General features: G+C 47.4%; 1 protein-coding gene across 1 annotated transcript in view; it reads left to right on the top strand.

Annotated features, from left to right (window-relative positions):
- The window catches only part of APH1B (aph-1B gamma-secretase subunit), a 162,964-nt gene extending 146,964 nt beyond the window's left edge, over positions 1-16,000 (top strand). The window contains exons 9-11 of the transcript XR_013450449.1: positions 4,680-4,865; positions 8,088-10,654; positions 12,099-16,000. The gene's annotated coding sequence lies outside the window, so the exon portion shown is untranslated. The remainder of the gene's footprint in view (positions 1-4,679; positions 4,866-8,087; positions 10,655-12,098) is intronic.
- The last annotated feature ends 2,726 nt before the right edge of the window (positions 16,001-18,726 follow it).

The following is an 18,726-nucleotide window of genomic DNA, read 5'->3' as shown; positions in this document are numbered from 1 at the left end:
AAATTTTAGATATTGAAATAACTTTATGATAAATATACTCAGGGAGGTTTTTGTTTATGTTAAATATAACCTTAGCAGGATCCCAGGGATACAATTACTAAGTAAGGGGGTGTGACTGTCTGTGTGGAATTTTGCCACGAAACACATAAAGCTTCCCCTTTGACAATGGCTATTTACTTAAAGCCCTGGGCCCTCCCAAATGCCTAGGAATCTTCATTTTAGAAATCATCTATTTTGGGCTTGTTTTTGTTTTACTTGGTGGTGGGCAGGCTAAAGAAGACAGCTGGGAGGAGATGGGCAACCCCCAGTTTGCCCAAAGAAATGTCTATTTTCTAAGGGCCATGAACAATTTAGGAGTAAGGCAGACCTGATTTCTAGTCCTGAATGCTACTGCTGAGTTGTGCAGCCCTTTACTCTGAGACTCAGGTTCTTCACCTCTGAAATAGAGATCTCAGCTATGTCTACCTCATGGGTCTGTTCTGAGGATGAAGTGAGAAACCGCACCGAAACACTGGATGCACTGGCCCATGGTAAGTGCTCCACGGATCTGGGCAGGAAAGCTTCCCCACAGCCCCAGAGCCCAGCCCTGCTGAGGGAAAGGGCGCAGAAGCTGGACCCACAAATCTGCCCCATGACGAAGTAGCTTCCTAGATGAAGAGGCTGATATTTCTCAGTGGCTCTGATGCTGGTGAAAATTAAATGATTGAAGGAAGGGGAGGGAAAGAAACTTCTGGGAACTTGGGAGCCTGTATTATCCATCGTAGCCCAGAGATGAGAGGAAACTGGTGCTCACGGAACAACTACTATGTCTCACGTTTCATGGGCACTTGCTCCCCCAGGCCTCCCTGCTGTGTGAGGAAAACTTGGAGTCCTCTAGGCAACCCGTGTTTGCACCCTCGCCCTGACCCCCACGAGCTGGGGAACTGCACAGAACTGTCTGTAATGTTTCCTCATGTATAAAATGGGGGTGACTATCATGCTGGGAAGAAACCGTTTATGTAGAACGCCTGGCACAGGGTGGGCACCCGGTGGCAGCTGTAATTGAAACTTGCCCCAGCACTGAGATTGGGGTTGGTCTCTTGCCTCCAAAGCCCGCATTCTCTCTGGACCATTCTTTCTCTCTACGCAAATACCACAATCTGTGCGATACAGAACCCTGGGAGAAAAGCTTTTCTGTTGATTCAAGCAAAGGATTCTTCTGGGCATTTTGCTTAGAGCATTCTATAATAGTGAAATTCATTGCTCCACTCTCTTCTGAAAGTTTTCCTTCTTATTCAAGAGCTCAAAAAGGATGGAGACCACAAAATGTAGAAAGATTTACCCCCCGGGCGCCTGGAGGCCTCAGTCAGTTGGGCATCTGCCTTCGGCTCAGGTCATGATCCCAGGGCCCCATGATAGAGTCCCACATCCGGGCTCCCTGCTCAGCGGAGTCTGCTTCTCCCTCTGCCCCTCACCCTGCTCGTACTCTCTCTCTCTCTCTCTCTCACTGTCTGTCTCTCTCTCAAATAAATAAATCTTAAAAAAAAAAAAGAAAGAAAGAAAGATTTACCCCAGATCAGAACAGCCAACAGGGGGCTGCCTGGGTGGCTCAGTCAGTTAAGAGACCAACTCTTGGTTTCACCTCGGGTCATGATCTCAGGGTTCTGGGATCAAGCCCACATCAGGCTCTGTGCTCAGCACAGCGTCTGCTTGAGATTCTCTCTCCCTCTCCCTCGGCCCCTCCCTGTGCTCCCTCTCTCTCTCTCTAAAATAAATAAATATATCTTTTTTAAAAAAGAAAAAGAGTAGCCACCAGGAACAGAAACCCTGATACCCTCATGTAGAGCTGTCCCCACCTCTTCTTGGATGAGAGCTTTCCCTGGAATAACTGGACATTCACACAAGGAGAAGCAAGCTCAGAGAAAAGCAAAGAGACACTCTAAAGCCTTGGGGATATTCTCCACACCTCGCTGAACCTGTTTAGTTAACAGATAAGGAAACCGAGGCCCATTCAGTCACGTTGGTCACGATTGCTCCACGCTTTCGTGTCTGAAACAAAATTACTAACCACCCTGTGTTTCTGGTAAACAGTGTTTGAGGTTTCACATCAATATGAGCGATCATATATGAGAGCGTCTCTGGCTGTGCAGTTAAATTACCACCTTTCTAGAGTAATCTCTGCCCGAAATACGCTGCGGCTGGGACGGCCCATTGCGCATGAAATGGCCACGGCTCCACGGGCATGCAGAGGTCTGCGTCAGGAGAAAGAGGCTCCCCCTGTCAGGAGGGAAGGAAACCTCACGTATTGTATCTTGCTGGTTCCAGACTCGATACCGGGCCTACTTCCGTCAAACAATCCTTCTTTGCAGTTCTCATGTGTGGGGATGGATCCACCACACTAGGTTATTTTCAGCCTGAAGGAGCCAGCAGGGGCTGCTTCATAGAAGAAACAGCTAGAAGAACTGACTCCACCTACAGGGGGTACTGCACTTTGCTGTTCTTAGCCTCGGTTTCCTCATCTAGAAGATGGGTACGGTAATCTTTCCCACATCCAGTCCTATGGCTGGTAATACCGTCTGTAGAATGATGCCTCCCACATTGGAATCTCCATCCTCAGCCTCCCTCCAGAGCTCTAGATTCATGCACACGACTGTCCCCTGGACTTCTGTCTTGACATCCAACAAGCAACACGCCCCAACGGAGCTTTCGGTTTCCTGCCCCTTCAAGCCCACTCCTCCCCTCGTCTGCCTCTTCCCTGTAACACCATCAGTTTTCAGTCTCCTGCTCAGACCAAAGACCCAGGGGCCCTAACTCCTCTTCTTCTCTCTCCACACTTCATCCATCAATTAGATCTACCAGCTTCCCCCCACAAAATACATCCAGAACCTGACTATTTCTCACCACATACACTATTTCCACCTGGTCCTAGCATTTTCTGGCCAGGAACCAATGGATCCCTGTATCAGAATAGTGTTTTCAAATACATAAAATGCTGGGGGTTATAAAGAAACCCAATCATACTGAAATATAGTTATCAAAATACTTTAAAGAACAGACTTCTGGGGGCGCCTGGGTGGCTCAGTCAGTTGGGCGTCTGACTCTTGGTTTCAGCTCAGGTCATGGTCTCTGGGGTCATGAGATTGAGCCCCATGTCGGGCTCCACGCTCAGAGGGGCGTCTGCTCGAGATTCTCTTTCCCTCTGCCCCTCCCCTGACTCGCTCTCTCTCTCAAGTAAATAAACCTTTTTAAAAAATAAAGAACAGACTTACAGTATATTAACATATGTGCTTCACTGGTACCACATTAAGTGGCAATTCTAATAACTATTATAATTACAAAGTAGTGATGAGTATAAGCAATATTTCTAGATACTTGCAGGAACTGTATGTAATGTGTTGTAAAACCATCTGTGATTTCTGCTGGTGACCACGTCACAGGCACTGTTCTTACTGTGATCTGTTGCCTACATTTATCAGGGAATGCTAACACTGAGTTTGAGGTTCATAAAGATAAAACCATATATATACTGCCACCCCCCCGACGGCAGTCCCAGTGCTGCTTTCCTGTGTATGGGATATTCTACCACTGCCCTGCTTCAAACCCTCCAAGAGTGTCCCATCACCGAAAATAAAATCCAAAATCCTCACCATGGCCAACAGGGTCCCGCATGATCCAGGCTCGGCTACCTCCCGCCCTCATTCCTGTCACTCCCCCCTCACTCGTTCCAACCCAGTGGGCCCACAGGCCCTTCACCCAGGGATGCTCCTCTCTCCCGTAACCACATGGCTCCCTCACTTCCTTGGCGCCTCCGCTCACATGGCCCCTCCTCGAAGAGGCCTCCCAGGCCCACCCCCCACCTGGCTGCTCTGTCTCAAACAAAACAGCCCCTCCTCTCAGTCACCCTGTATCCTCACGCCCTGCTTTATGTCCTTGGTAGTTTGAATTCCTCCCTGAAATGCGTTATATGTGTATCTCTTTCTTTCTTGTCTGTCTTCCGCACTAGAGTGTAAGGCCTTATTCACACTCTTGGGGGAAAACAAAGCTGGCCCTATAGAGAGGACTCTAGACCGAATGAAGAAAGAAATGTAAGGTCCAGACTCATCTGCCATGGGCGTTCTGGCCAGGGAGAGTCAGTCAGGATAGTTTCTGGAGAAGCTGGAATGTGAGCAGGACCCCTGCCAGTTGAAGTTGTCCTCTGCTTCAGAGCCCCGCTTCATATGCTCCAGCCCCCGAGTCACTCATGTTGCCGTCGGACACCCCATCTCAGAGCCCCCAGAGGAGAGCAGGGCACCAGGCAGAAGGAGTCCTGCAGTAGCTGAGCCCACCACCTCCAAGGGTGCCGCGTGATCTCTGCTGTTAGCGCAATCCCGGGGCTCTCGGCTGCCCCCCACCACTGAGGTCCCCTTCCCACACCGCCTCGTGCTCTCCATGAGGAATGTTGAGAAACAAACAGGGCTCCACTCACCATGACTTCATCACAATCCCAAAGGCCTACCTCTTAACACCATCACCTTGGGGGTTAGGGTTTCAACATATAAATTTCAGGGGGACACACACATTCAGATTCTAGCAGGTACTACTGTCCCTTAACGACCAGTGCTCAGCCAATGCCCGTGGGCTTTGCAGGCTCACCTCTGGTCTTGTCCTGGATCCCGGCTTCTCTCTCTCCTGGCCTGGCCTGCCCCATCTCTCAATTTCAGGTCTTTGCAGAGCCCCAGTGTCCTTCAACTCCCTCCAGCCATCATGCTGCCTGGGCCCCAGATCTGCAGAGCTACCTGAAAAGCCGGCCCACCAGCCACAGAAAACAGGGGCCGCCCTCCCCTTGGATGGCCCGCCACCTCTTGAAACAAACAAAAGCAAGCTTAAGTCCCCACCTGATTTACCAGGTTTGGTTCCCTTCCCAGGCCTCTGAGGAACCAGGGCTGGGTGGAGGGGTTGGGTGGGACTGGCCCTGGGCCCCGCGGCGCAACACCGCGGGGGAGCTGAAAGTCAGGATCTGGGGTGCAGTTGGGGGTCTTGCACTGGGGCCAGGTGGAGAGGCAGGCCCGCCAGCTTGGATCTCCTTAACCCATCCAGGCCAAGAGCACAAACAGAGCTCACAGACCGTATGCCTCAGTATTTCAAAATTACAAATCACACTAACGAAATACGGACTAACTATGTTCTCCTCCTACCTTGGCGCATATATCTTCGTAACAAGACGGAATGCCAGGTTCGGATTTAGAAGGTTCACAGTCCCCAAAGTTCCGAGTCTAAATAGGACAGCAGAGGAAGGCCCCCAACTTGTAGGTGCCCCCGGCCCAGTTTTCTCTCTGTTGCCAGCTTTCACACCATGAGGGGACTTCGGTGGGACGCACCTCGACACCCCAGCCCCCCACAGAAACTTCATACTCACAGACAGCTACCCTGACGTCCCCCCAGCTGAGGATGAGCACAGCAGCTGTATTTATAGTCTGAGGGAGAGTCATGCAGGCCCTGAAACTGGACTTGGAGGCGCGGGGGCCGGGAACGTGTGAGTTCCCGGTACCCTGAGGAGGGTCTAGTAGTGGGGGCACAGCCCCTTGGCACCATGAACTCCTCACCCCATGAAGGGCAATGCCAGAGAAGGACCGGAGCAGGCTCTATAAGGTGTGAGGCCCAGAGCAAGTGCCCCCCTTCCCCAGGTCTTAGGGTGGTAGCTCCCCAGACCCCGTAACAGAGCTGGCAGACATAGGAGAGTCCTGGGGAGTGGAGCCTAGAGCACTTGCCTGAGGTGGGAAAGGGGAGTGAAAAATCTGTTTAGAGGGTGCTAAGGACAGAGCTGTTAAAGCATCAGACGCAAATCCAAACTCCTCTTCGGCTGTTTCTAAAAATCCTCCCTTAAAGGAAGATTTTGTTCCCACTGAGGATCTTAAAAAAGAATCCTCTGCAAAAAGTTCCGAAACATTCTGTTGTAAAACCTCTAGTATGTTGGCAAAAAATAAGCTTCGTTGCTTGCTGGCTTCACCATTCATAAAATATTCTATCCATCCAATTCAAAAATTGGAACAGGATATTAAAACTTTCAATAAGTACAGGTAAGAACAATGAAGCCCAAATTGTTGTTTTTAACCTTGTTTTTTTTTTTTTTTAAGATTTTATTTATTTATTGGAGAGAGAGAGAGAGAGAGCATGAGAGGGGAAAGGGTCAGAGGGAGAAGCAGACTCCCCACCGAGCGGGGAGCCCGACATGGGACTCGATCCTGGGACTCCAGGATCATGACCTGAGCCGAAGGCAGTCGCTTAACCAACTGAGCCACCCAGGCACCCTAACCTTGTTTTTTAATTATGACCAGTTTAAGGGAGTAATACCAGGGGAAATGGGAATAAAAAGGCAAAGTAAATTTTTAAAAATGAAGTGAGCTAGGGCGCCTGGGTGGCTCAGTTGGTTGGGCGACTGCCTTCGGCTCAGGTCATGATCCTGGAGTCCCTGGATCGAGTCCCGCATCGGCCTCCCTGCTCGGCAGGGAGTCTGCTTCTCCCTCTGACCCTCTCCCTTCTCATGTACTCGCTCTCTCTCATTCTCTCTCTCTCAAATAAATAAATAAAATCTTTAAAAAAAAAAAAATGAGGGCGCCTGGGTGGCTCAGATGGTTAAGCGTCTGCCTTCGGCTCAGGTCATGATCCCAGAGACCCGGGATCGAGTCCCGCATCGGGCTCCCTGCTCCTTGGGAGCCTGCCTCTCTCTCTCTCTCTGTCTCTCATGAATAAATAAATAAAATCTTTAAAAAAAAAAAAAAAAAAATGAAGTGAGCTAACTCTATGAAGGAACAGAGATGTGTACGCAGATGATGAGAAAAAGAAGCATAAAAGACCTACCTACACAGATGAATATCCTTACACCTGTGCCTTTTACGACACCCAATATTTTGAAACCACGTGGCATTTTTACAACCACCGGCACCAACAGTGATATCATCTCTAAGTACTTGCCGTGTGAGTTGTATGAACTTGTGTGACAGACTTCTGGTTTCTCAACCCTTTCTAGAACAGCTGGACATGAACCTCCAGCCCAGTCACAGAGGTGGTTCATCTTAAAAGCATTAAGCGAGCGGCAGTGGTCAGGCAGCTGAATCAGCAGGACTCTCTTTTGTCCCTATAGCAACCAGTCACCCATAATAACTAATTTTTAGATAAGACTGGCGCCTTTTAGCATGTGACATCCTCTAGTGGTCCTCCCTAGAGCCAAAGGCAGGTACCCATCCTTGAGAGACAGGTAAAGAAACTGGAGAAAGGGGAAACTGCTTGCCTGGGGTCGGAGAGCAAGTGAGTTACTGGAGATTCAGGACAAGAACGAGGAAGCACGCAGGTCTCCTGCGTCCAGGCGCTGTGTGCTCACCATTTTGCTCACACTCGCCCTCCCCTCCTCCACCCCCCCCCCCACTTAGGGGAGAAGAGCTTTGGGGCATCCATGTTGCCAACAGCCGGGTGACTCAGGCACAGAGGCCTGACCGTGGCAATAGGGAGGCATCATTCTGGGCTCTTCTGATGAGAGCTTGTAGGTATAACCAGCTCTATGTGGTAGGGGAGGACCCAAGAGGCAGCTCTAGGGGGACCTGTTTCCAAGAAGCCAAGGAAAAAACAGGGTCTAATGGTGCCTTCAAGTTAAATGCATGACATCCAGGTGGGCCAAATATGGAAACAAAATAATAGCCGTGCTTTGGGAAATCACCATCCTCCCCACGTCTGAGGACACTGGCCCAGATGGAAAGGGAAGGAGGGAAGGAAGGGGCAAACCAAAGAGGCCAAGCTGCTGCTTTGAGCAGGTTTGCCTCCTGAGGCAAGGCGCCAGGGCTACTGTTCTTAGCTACAGCTAAGTGTGACCACTGGGTGAGCCATGAGTAACTCATGAGGTGGCCTTCAGAGTCAGAGCTTAATGAATACATGTGGCATGAAAGAATGGCTGTACGGATAGACTGATGGATGGATGGAGGAACAGAATGAAGGAATTGGTGCTTTGCTATCAATGTTTCCACAGGCATAGGGTTCTGGTTACATTTGCTCCTTAGTGTTTCTGGAGCTGGGTTTCAGGTTGGAATATCGGGTGCTGCCTTTAACCAAATTTTTTCATTTTCATTTTTAAATTGAAGTGGGAACTTGATAAGGGCAGCGGAACTTCAGTGAAGAAACTCTCTCAGTACTGTTAGCTGGAAGAAGTCATCCGACCTCTCACCTCCTCACCCTCTTCCCCACCAGCAGCCCCGAAAGAGCCCAGACTGTCCCCAAGACTCATCTCTGGGGAAACTTCACCATCCCTCTGGGGTCATCTTTAGAGAACCTTTGTCACCCTGACTGGGCAATTCTGCAAAGCTGCAAACATTGGGAGCCCACCACTCAAAGGCCACATCTAAACCTTTGCTTGATTTTGTCTAGCCCTTCTTTTTGGAAGAATTTCCAAAAACACTGACCTATGACTTGACCGTAATGGGCTTTTTTTGTTTAGTTTTAAGAGTGCTTTTGTCCGTGTGGTAGAGAACTATAGAAAGAGTCAGAAAACCTGGGCTCTCTTCTCAGGTGAGACATTTCATCCGTTGGAATCCGAGTTTCCTTATTTGTAAAATGGATATGATTCTCTGCCTCTCATAGGGTGTTGTGGGAATCAAACACAAATTAGATGATGCATCTGCGCATTCTCTACAAATGTAAACTGCTAGTTACACTATTTATTGAGTGCCTTCTGGATGCGAGAAGGCTTCTGTTCTAAGAACGTTAAATGAATCAACTCATTTAAGCTTCATAACAACACTGGGAGGTGGGTACTGTTATTACCCTCGTTTCTAGATGAGGGAACCAAGACGCCAGCCCAAGGCCACTCAGACAGGAAGTGGAAGCCCTCAGATACAAGCCGTTTCTTCAGATGGGTGGCCATGACACTGTCACAGAAAAGGAAACGGAGGCTGGGAGGCGAAGAGCCTTAGACCACGGTCACGAAGCCAGGAAGTAGCATGGGTGACATTCGAACCAAGTCCCCAGAACTCACATAGGTGCCCTCACACCTGGCCGCCCCTTCTTGTCTGTGCATCCTGCTTAGATCCTGACACAAGGCAGGCTGGACACTGAGACCAAGTGAAGAACATATTTTTCTGCCGCCACTGGAGGTTCTACACGAAGAAAAAGCAATAGTTTAATGATGTGGGTGTGGCAAGGCAAACAGACTATTCTGGAGCACAGGTTACCGTCCTGGGAAGGAAGCCCCAGACAGGACTCAACAGTGGGGCTGCAGTAGGGGGGGCGTGCAGTGATCAGAGAGCAGCACAGGACACCAGAGGTGAACTTGCCCTATTCCACACTCTTCCCTCAGGCCAGCCTGGTGTTGAGAAGAGGTCTGAAATGAGTGTGTTTATCCCACCAGGTGGCCCTTCCCGCAAGGGAGTGTGTCCCTGGTGCATATAGCAAGGTGGTTCCTCTGTGGGATCTGCTCTCTGGGCTCACCTTGGTATGTCTGCAAGTTCCACACACTGCGCTTAAGAAGAATGGAAACACACTTCCCTTTGAATGCACGGGTGCACCTCCCACCTATGTTATTTAAAACCAGAGTGGGCCAAAACAGCAAGCTGGGATCCCAAACACCAGTGTTTTTCCTTCTGGCCCCCAAATCCAAGGGGAATGATTTCCAAAAGTTCCTTCAGTTGCCTAGACATGGTGGCCACCTCACACCGTCTAAAGATGTTGTTCCAGAATAGCCTCAGACAGGAACCCAGAGCACTTTGAGCTACTTGGGGGCTCAACTGAGTCACAGCTTTGACTTCTTTTAGGTCAAGACGACTCGTCTAAATAAGGCACAAGAGAAGCTTGTGTTTTAAGCTGGCAGGACAAAATGAAAATAGCTCCCCAGCCTCCCTGGAGCCCGCTCTTCTACCTCCAGCACGTGACACAGATGTCACCAGGCCTGTGGCCAGAGATCTGTAATCCAAGCTGTGGTGAAGGCAGTAACCTCTGTTGGTTTTGGATTGACAAGTGAGGATGGGCCCCTGGCTGCAGGGCTCGCGCTTGGCCCACAGACCTCAAACGTCTGTGGCATGAACGATGACACGTGTGGGGCTCTGATCACCAGCCTAGGAGGGCACCAACTGACCAAACCGAATGGTGTGTCATGAGCCATGGGCTTGGAAGAGGCCTATGTCTGGCTGATGAGCAAAAGTAGCTGCCCTTTCTGGAGCGCACACCCAGTAGAGATGTACATTAGAGACTCATTGCTAAGGTCAGGTTGGATAGAGAAACCATCCTGAGCAGAGGAACGAACTGGAAACAGAGAGTGACTCTCCTGATCAAGCTCCATGGGGACAGCACCATGTCCGTACCATTCACGGTCCTTCCGACCCTCCAACATTGCCCGGCGCAGGGCAGTAAATTCTAAACAGCTCCTGACTGGACTCCATCTCTCCTCTTGCAGCTAACTGGAGCCAGCGTGCTTTCTTGGAAATATCGGACATTTCAGCCCCAGTTCTGTTGAGAAACGTCAGCCCTTTTGTTTCTTTATCTGTAAAATGGGTACAAGGCTCCCCTGTCTTTCTCCCAAGGTTGCTGCAATGAATGTGGGAAACACTTGAAATCTGAAAGCATCTTATAAACATAAGGGATTCTAACCATTGCCGGTTGGGGATCTCATCGCCCCAGATCTGTTGTGCTCGACTTTGAAAGCAGTCAGAACCTGAAGGTATGTCAAAGTTTTGAGTTGTTCTTTTCAGTTGTGAAGGATGGTATCTTTTTAATTAAAGATTATTTACTTATTTATTTATTTATTTGAGAGAGAGAGAGAGAGAGAGTGAACACAAGTTGGGGGGGGTATGGGAGGGGCAGAGGCAGAGGGAGAAGCAGGCTCCCCACTGAGCGTGGAATCCAACACAGGGCTCGATCCCAGGACCCCAGGATCATAACCTGAGCCGAAGGCAGACGCTTAACTGACTGAGCCACCCAGGCGACCCTGAAGGATGGCATCTTAAAGGACTCTCCCACCTTCGGCTTTCCATTATAGCCCTGAAATGCGGCCACCCCTGTGATGATAGCATTGGATCAACATCCACCAGAGAGACACTAACTATCATTGTAAGTAGCTAACTGTGAACTCAGTATTCACATCTGAGCAGTGAAGAGTGAAGAAGTGGAAATTCTTCTCCTTTCTTATGCACGTTAAAATAGAACTGACCAATATAGTATCCTCTTTATTTTTTAAAAGATTTGTTATTTTGGGCGCCTGGGTGGCTCAGTTGGTTGGGCGACTGCCTTCAGCTCAGGTCATGATCCTAGAGTCCCGGATCGAGTCCCACATCGGGCTCCCTGCTCAGCGGGGAGTCTGCTTCTCCCTCTGACCCTCCCCCTCTCATGTGCTCTCTCTCTCTCTCTCAAATAAATAAATAAAATCTTAAAAAAAAAAAAAAGATTTGTTATTTTTAAGTAATCTCTACACCCAGCGTGGGGCTCAAACTCACAACCCCAGGATCAAGAGTTGCACACTCTACTGACTGAGGCAGCCAGGCGCCCCTATAATATCCTCTCTAAAAATAAACTCTTTGGGTCTTTTGTATTAGAATGAAGGGCCCAGTTAATCAGTGAATACAAACATTAGCTACTGTTCAGTGAGTGTTATTCCCATGGACAGGCATTGGGCCAGGCATTTAAACAACACAGTTTTCTTTACTTCTTTCTTCAATGCTATGAGGTCAGTATTTTTCCCATTTTATAGAAAAAGAAATCAAAGCCCAGGGGCGCCTCATGACTCAGTCGGTTAAGCCTCTGACTCTTGATTTCGGCTCAGGTCATGATCTCAGGATCGTGAGATCGAGGCCCACGTCAGGCTCTGTGTTCAACACAGAGTCTGCCTGAGATTCTCTCTCCCTCTCCCTCTGCCCCTCCCCCCCCACTCGTGCTCACATGCTTGCATTCTCTCTCTCTCTCGTTCTCTCTAAAAGGAAGGAAGGAAGGAAGGAAGGAAGGGGAGAAAGAAAGAAGGAAAGAAAGAAAGCAAAGCCCAGAGACATTAAGTAACTTCCCAAGATCACCAGCAGACACCTGGATTTCTCCAGCAGCAAAGATGACGAGGCAAAGAGAGTAAAGCTTGGGACCAAATAGTGGAATGACAGCAAGATCTTTCTGTTTTACAGACCTCAAGGTGTGTAACAGGCTGGAGCCATCCATCTATAAGCTGCCATCTGGGACGTCCAGCTGCACCTGAATCAAATGAGATCAATGAAGTGAACTGAGGCGTGACCCATGGTTAGGGGTAAACTGGAATGACAAGGTGGTTAAGGATGGTTTGGAGCAATCACATGGGCACTGCGCTTTCCAAACTTTTTCAAAGTCAGCAGCCTGGGAGACTCCACTTACTGCGTCTCAACCTAGCATCTCGGGACCACTGGGGAGCTTTAATATACTGATGCCAGGTCTGACCTCCCGAGATTTAATTGAATTAGGCAGGCAGGGCCAGGGTATGGGGATTTAGCACATCTCCCCAGGCGGTTCTAACGTGCAGAGTGTTGAGAATCACTGCTCCGAGCTGAGCCTTTTGGGAACTCTTCCTGTAGAGATGCCTTCAAAGTCTGTGGCACATTCCTTGGAATCTTGTCGATAGTAATAGTAACCAATCGTCTTCCTTTAAAGATAGATTGGATTTTTGAAAAACAGCTAACGTCATTCAGAACTGAACCTGGGAAGTAAGAGTGAGATACTGTTCTTTGTCCCAAACAAGATGAGAAACGTCAAAAATGCACCTGGACGCCCCGTGCGGTTCCACAGGTGGTTTCAAAGGCAGTCACACGCTGAGCACCTGCCGCCCGCCGGCAGCTGTGCGGGGGCCGCAGCTGTCAGGATCGGAGCTGGTCCTCCGGGAGAGCGGGAGCCAGCACCCAGGCCTTCAATTCCCTTGTCAGTGGGGCATGCTCATACTGGCCTCCATGTGAGAGGCTTTGCCTCATGCCCTGTCTGTCTCCTGCCACATGGCGGTCGTGGCCTCAAAACGTTCCCGGCTTCTGAAGCAAAGATGCTCTGTGACCAGGATGTCCCCAGGCTGCATTTGATCCCAAGCTGTGGCCTCAGGTTGAGGGTGAGTGACTTTCTGTCCCCTCCTCTGTGCCCACAGGCCCTGCCCGCCTTGCCTCATCTCTTGATGGAGTGTTCCCAGAAGTAGGTTCTAGAAAAGGAATCAAAGTGTCAGAGAGGAACAGAACTCTGGGACACACTGACAAGGGCAAAGGGAGCCCATGACTTAGCCTTTCTTAGTAACGCTGTGTTCTGACCACGAATTTCGTGGCATAACCTCGACGGTGTCTACACTGCCTGAGATGTCAGTTTCCCCGACTGTAAACAAAGGAGACTGAAGTCAGGAATCTATAAGATCCTTTCCAGCTTTAAAGTTCTGTGAGTGGAAGATTCTACGGACCTGAATTTTTAAAATCAAGACCAGATTTTAAGATAAATTCATTACGACTCTGGCCTCTGCTGCCCAGGGGGACTAGAAATGGATGGGCGCAGAAGCAGAGTGGACACCTTGAGTGTGAAAGCCAGAGACAAGTCTTGAGGGCCCGTGGTGTGTTCTAGATGTGTCCACACAATGAACGTTCCAGACAAGGCTGGGAAGAGTCCCCTGTTGACAGAGTGAGAGAAATGTCCTTCCTTCTGTGTGTGGCGGTCAGAGAGGTAAGAGGAGACCATTCTGGAAGGACGGCAGGACTTCTTCCAGTTCTGCCTGTTGGATTGTTTGTATTGTGGAGAGGCAAGGCTTGCTTATGAATCCTCGTATTTCTCTACCCCAGAGGAGCTGGTGGAGCTGGATAACTTGGGCCTCATGGACGAGTGCAGCTTAGCGTTGAGAGTGGAGTCTGCCGGTGAGCCCTGGTTTCCAATCTTGGTCTTGCCACCTACTAGGTGTGTGACTTTGGACAACTTATTTCACCTCTCTGAGCCTTGGTGTTATCATGGGAAAATAAGTAGGGATATATCCACCTTGCAGGGTGTAAGACCGATGAGACACAATAATGCACATAAAGTTCCTGGCACATAGATGGTCAATACACAGTAGCCGAAACAGCACCACGACCTCCAGGCATTCTGCCATCTAGCCAGCTTGAGAACCAACTGCACTACTTATCGCAAGATCCACCCAGTAGGCCTCGTTGCAGGTGGAAGCAGGCATTTACTCCGGGAAGGGAAAGATCTAAAGGAAGCAAAGACATCTGCTCAAGGGAGGAAGGATGGACCTTAGCAGCCAAGACTCCCGGGTCTTGTTCTTGCTCTTTCTGCCACCCCTTTGACAAAGCAAGGGGACACCGCCCCCTATCTCTGGGAGTAGAGGCCCTAAATTACAGCAGCTCCAAAAACGCGCTAGCAAAAACATAATATAAACACAAAGCTTCATTGTAATTCCCAAGCCAAAATGATCCAAACATGGGCCCAGGACCAGCTCCACATAGAAGGGCACCCACGTGGTCTGGCTGGAGGGACGCACATGGTCTCCTGGAAACCTCTCCCTGACAGCTCCACATATGGTCAAGATGACAAATCTCTGTCTAACCCCAGGTTAAATGCATAATGTGCTTATTATACATTTAAGTATGTTGTTGATGTTTTGAATGGGCAGCTTCAACATTTCAGTATATACCTATCATTAAGCAGAGTTTTAAAAAATAAGATCCTTTGTACTTGGTGGGGGTGGTGAAGGATGGAGACATTGGCATTATGTCACTTAACAACTTCGACCTAAATACTCTCAGGAAACAGGCAGCCCCGATGCTCAGCTGCTTATGTTTGAGGGAATCTGAAAGGCTTGCCCATACAGAGGTGTGCCCCTTACCTCCTTGCCCCCAGGCCTAGGGTTGTCACCATTAGCTACTGTTTGGGTCACGGTCCCAAAGGGAGAGAGGAGAAGGGACAGCAGGAGTTACATTTATTAACTCACTTAACACTGGAATCACCTGGAGAATTTAAAGTAGTGATGTCACCCCAACGCTCAACCATCTCCTCCCCTCACCTTCCCACTCCAGGCCTGGTCAGCTGAGCAGGCCTATGGCTCAGCAGACACCCAGTAACAAACTACAGGTAGGTATTGTGTTCTCATTTTATAGATGAAGAAATGGAGACCCAGAGAGGTTAAGTGATCTTTCCCAAAGGCACACAAGTAATTAATGGCAGACTTGATTTCTCTGGCTTCAAAGGGATTCCCAGTTCATCAGGCTGCCTTGATAACCTGGGAGCGTTAACTCATTAAGCTATTAATACATCAGATTTAATTTATAGTAATAATAGCCCCTTACATTTTTATGGACGTGTTATGGTTCACAAAGCACTTCCATGTTAATTTAGCATATGATTGTAAACATTATTCCTCCATTTTAAAGACGTGAAAACTGAGGCCCAGAAACATTAACTTGCTCATAGTTACACAGGGAGAGGAGCCACAGTTTGTATCTAAATCTTCTTATTCCTATTTCCAAAGCCTGGAGCGCTTAGAAAAAGGGCATGGGGAGGTGACTTTTTTGGATCTAGGGAAGGTTGGAAAGTTTCCAAGCAAGACAAGCTCTCGGGTTCACCAAAGGCAGGAACCCAAGGGACTTCAATGCCCAAGGAGGCAGCAAAAGAGGGCAGGAGGCCACAAAGAAGGCTCCCTCATTTCTGTAGAGGGGTTTCTCTCAGCCAGCCCAGCTCTGGGAACAAGTGCCGGTAAGTGTTAAGGCCACTCACGTCTGGCTGTCCCCCCAGGAAAGACAAGAAGGAACAGAGAAGGCCTTACGTCTGGCTCCCTGTGCAACTGCCCCCACATGACCTGCTGAGTCTTATTTTATTTTTCTAAAATACATTCTCCACCACACCCAGCACCCAAATCTTGGTTTCTATAAACCATTCTCCACTAAAAGGAACAAGGGCTCCTTGGAGAAATGGTTGATTCCAGGGCTAGGGCAGGGAACATCTTGTAGGGTCAGAAAATGAGGGAGTTTTTTAATTTTTTAGTTCATGGAAAATAACTCGATTAATTTTAAAAAGCTGATAGGGACTTAAAAAAAAAAACACACACGCAACAACCAGCGTGAAAAAGGTTACTACCGGGTGCCTGGGTGGCTCAGCCGTTAAGCGTCTGCCTTCGGCTCAGGTCATGATCCCAGGGTCCCGGGATCGAGTCCCACATCGGGCTCCCTGCTCGGCAGGAAGCCTGCTTCTCCCTCTCCCACTCCCCCTGCTTGGGTTCTTGCTCTCGCTATCTCTCTCTGTCAAATAAATAAAATCTTTAAAAAAAAAAAAAAGGTTACTACTGGACAAACCAGAGACAATTTGGGCCTTGAAATAAATAACTGTAAAAGATTATAACATATTACCCATCCAAAGAATCTATCAGCCCATATTGATACTTATAAATACAAACATATATACAAATAGATAAATAATTAAGTAAGGGATAGGAAACAGTAAGGAGAAGGAAAGTTCTTTGTGTCAAATAATAAAAGTAGAAGAAATGATAGGTAAGAAAATCACCATTTTGTAACTATTATACTAATAAAAGATTTGTGTATTTAAAAAAAATTTTCTTTAAGATTTTATTTTTAAGTAATCTCTATACCCGGGGCTCCAACTCACAACCCCGAGATCAAGAGTCCCATGCTCAAGAGAAAAAAAAAGTCACACACTCTTATCGACTGAGCCAGGCCAGCACCCCAATGATTCGTGTATTTTTAATTACAGAGTGAAAGGAGTCCCTTTACAGCGGAGAGATCTAGAAACACAACCTTCACCAACTGATCAAAGTTAATATTACCAACAATGAGACAACTAACATCATGTGCCTTCTGGTGTGATGCACTGAGGCCACACTATTTCCACCAAAAACTCATAAGCTGCACCTCCTCATGACAGAACAGCCAGCCAAATCCAAATTAAAGGACATGCCACAAAACCAGTGCCCATAAACTTCCAAATGTCAATATATATATCATGCACTGAAATGTTAAAGCTAGTGAATCTCACCGAAGAGTAAACAAGTATTGTATTCGTTGCCACTCTTCTATAGATTTGAATTTTTTTAATGAAAAGGGAAAAAAGGGAGTACAAGTAGTTTTAGAAATAGCCAAACAATATTCACGGTGAGCTTCGAAGAACCAGGGAAAATACCTCTATTCTGAAACTCGGCTCCTGTTGCTAACAGCAGAAAAGCTACTGAATCAAGGGGCGCCTGGGTGGCTCAGTTGGTTAAGTGTCTGCCTTCAGCTCAGGTTATGATCCTGGAGTCCTGGGATCGAGTCCCGCATCGGATTCGGTGGGGAGTCTGCTTCTCCCTCTGACCCTCCCCCCCCTCATGCTCTCTCTGTCCCATTCTTTCTCTCTCAAATAAATAAAATCTTAAAAAAAAGAAAATACAATAATTCAGGCAGGCATAGGGGCATTCATAATAAATCATAGAGTTATGAATAAATCCTTAAAAAAAAAGGGCACATTTGTAGATGTTTGCATTGAATACTTTTAAAATAATTTAAAACCTGTGTATGAAGTATATTTCAATTTTAAACTACGCACTTGAATGGCTTTATTGTGTAAAAATGCAGAGCACATGACCTTAATAATACGCCAACTCTTCACCGGTAAGGTGTCCAGGCATTTTATGATCGGGTAGTGAAACAGCTGAATGCTGAACTTCGATTGTGGTGGCATCTCTTTAGTTATTTCAAAGTTGTGTTTATTTTGTATGATTTTCTCCTGATGTCATAATACTTACTTTAGATTATCTGAATTTCCCCTCTTTGTGTGCCTATATATGTGATATATTATTTTGAAAACATGTAAAATGCTAACAATTTTTCTGCAAGTTTGAAATTATATAAAAATCAAACATTACCCCAAAAAAATCATTAGAAAGGCTGTGATAACTATCATTGATGTTTGTAAATGGGTGATCACACATGGGTCCCTTTTATTAATGCATTTGAAATTATTTAGCCATCGGGGCACCTTTTCAGAAACAAATGCCAATGGAAAGCAATGTTTTCTTAACGGAAATAATAGCCCATTCCACTTTTTTAATAGCTTTATTGAGATACAATGCACATACCATATAATTCACCCATGTAAAGTATGTAATTTAAGGCTTTTGATATATTATTAAATTTTTAATTGTGGTAAAATATGTATGACATAACATGTGCCATTGTAACCATTTTTTAAATGTATAATTCAGTGGTGTTAACTATATTCACAGTTCCTAACATCACACCATTTTTCTTACTAGAAAAAAGTTTATTTTTCAAGTAAAGTGCTTCTAATTCTCTGCAGAGAGGATGAAACCTTTGTGTTTCGATACATATACAGGTTGTGAAAGATGAAGAAGAAATTAGAAGGGAGGGGCACCTGGGTGGCTCAGTCAGTTAAGCGTCTGCCTTCGGTTCAGGTCATGATTCCAGGGTCCTGGGATCGAGCCCCGCATCGGGCTCCCTGCTCAGCAGGGAGTCTGCTTCTCCTTCTCCCTCTGCCCCTCCCCCTGCTTGGGCTCTCTCTTTCTCTCTCTCAAACAAATAAATAAAATCTTTTTTTAAAAATTGGAAGGGAGACCTGAAAGCCAAATTAAAGCCCTCAGATCTCCTGCCGACCAGCCCTATGTCTTGCAACTTAAAAAAAAAAAAAAATTGATTATTTATAATTCCTACTTACTATGAAAATACGTGCTTTTAAAAAGTTTCATCCTTCTAGAGAAAACGTATTTTTTAAAAGGAGAAAAATCCCTCTTTGGGCTATAAGAAAAGTCAGCTATGTGAGTGG

This window comes from Halichoerus grypus, chromosome 8 (assembly GCF_964656455.1).
Source record: "Halichoerus grypus chromosome 8, mHalGry1.hap1.1, whole genome shotgun sequence".
NCBI lineage: Eukaryota > Metazoa > Chordata > Mammalia > Carnivora > Phocidae > Halichoerus > Halichoerus grypus.
Note: the sequence above shows the minus strand (reverse complement) of the source record. Positions and strands in the feature narration are given on the sequence as shown.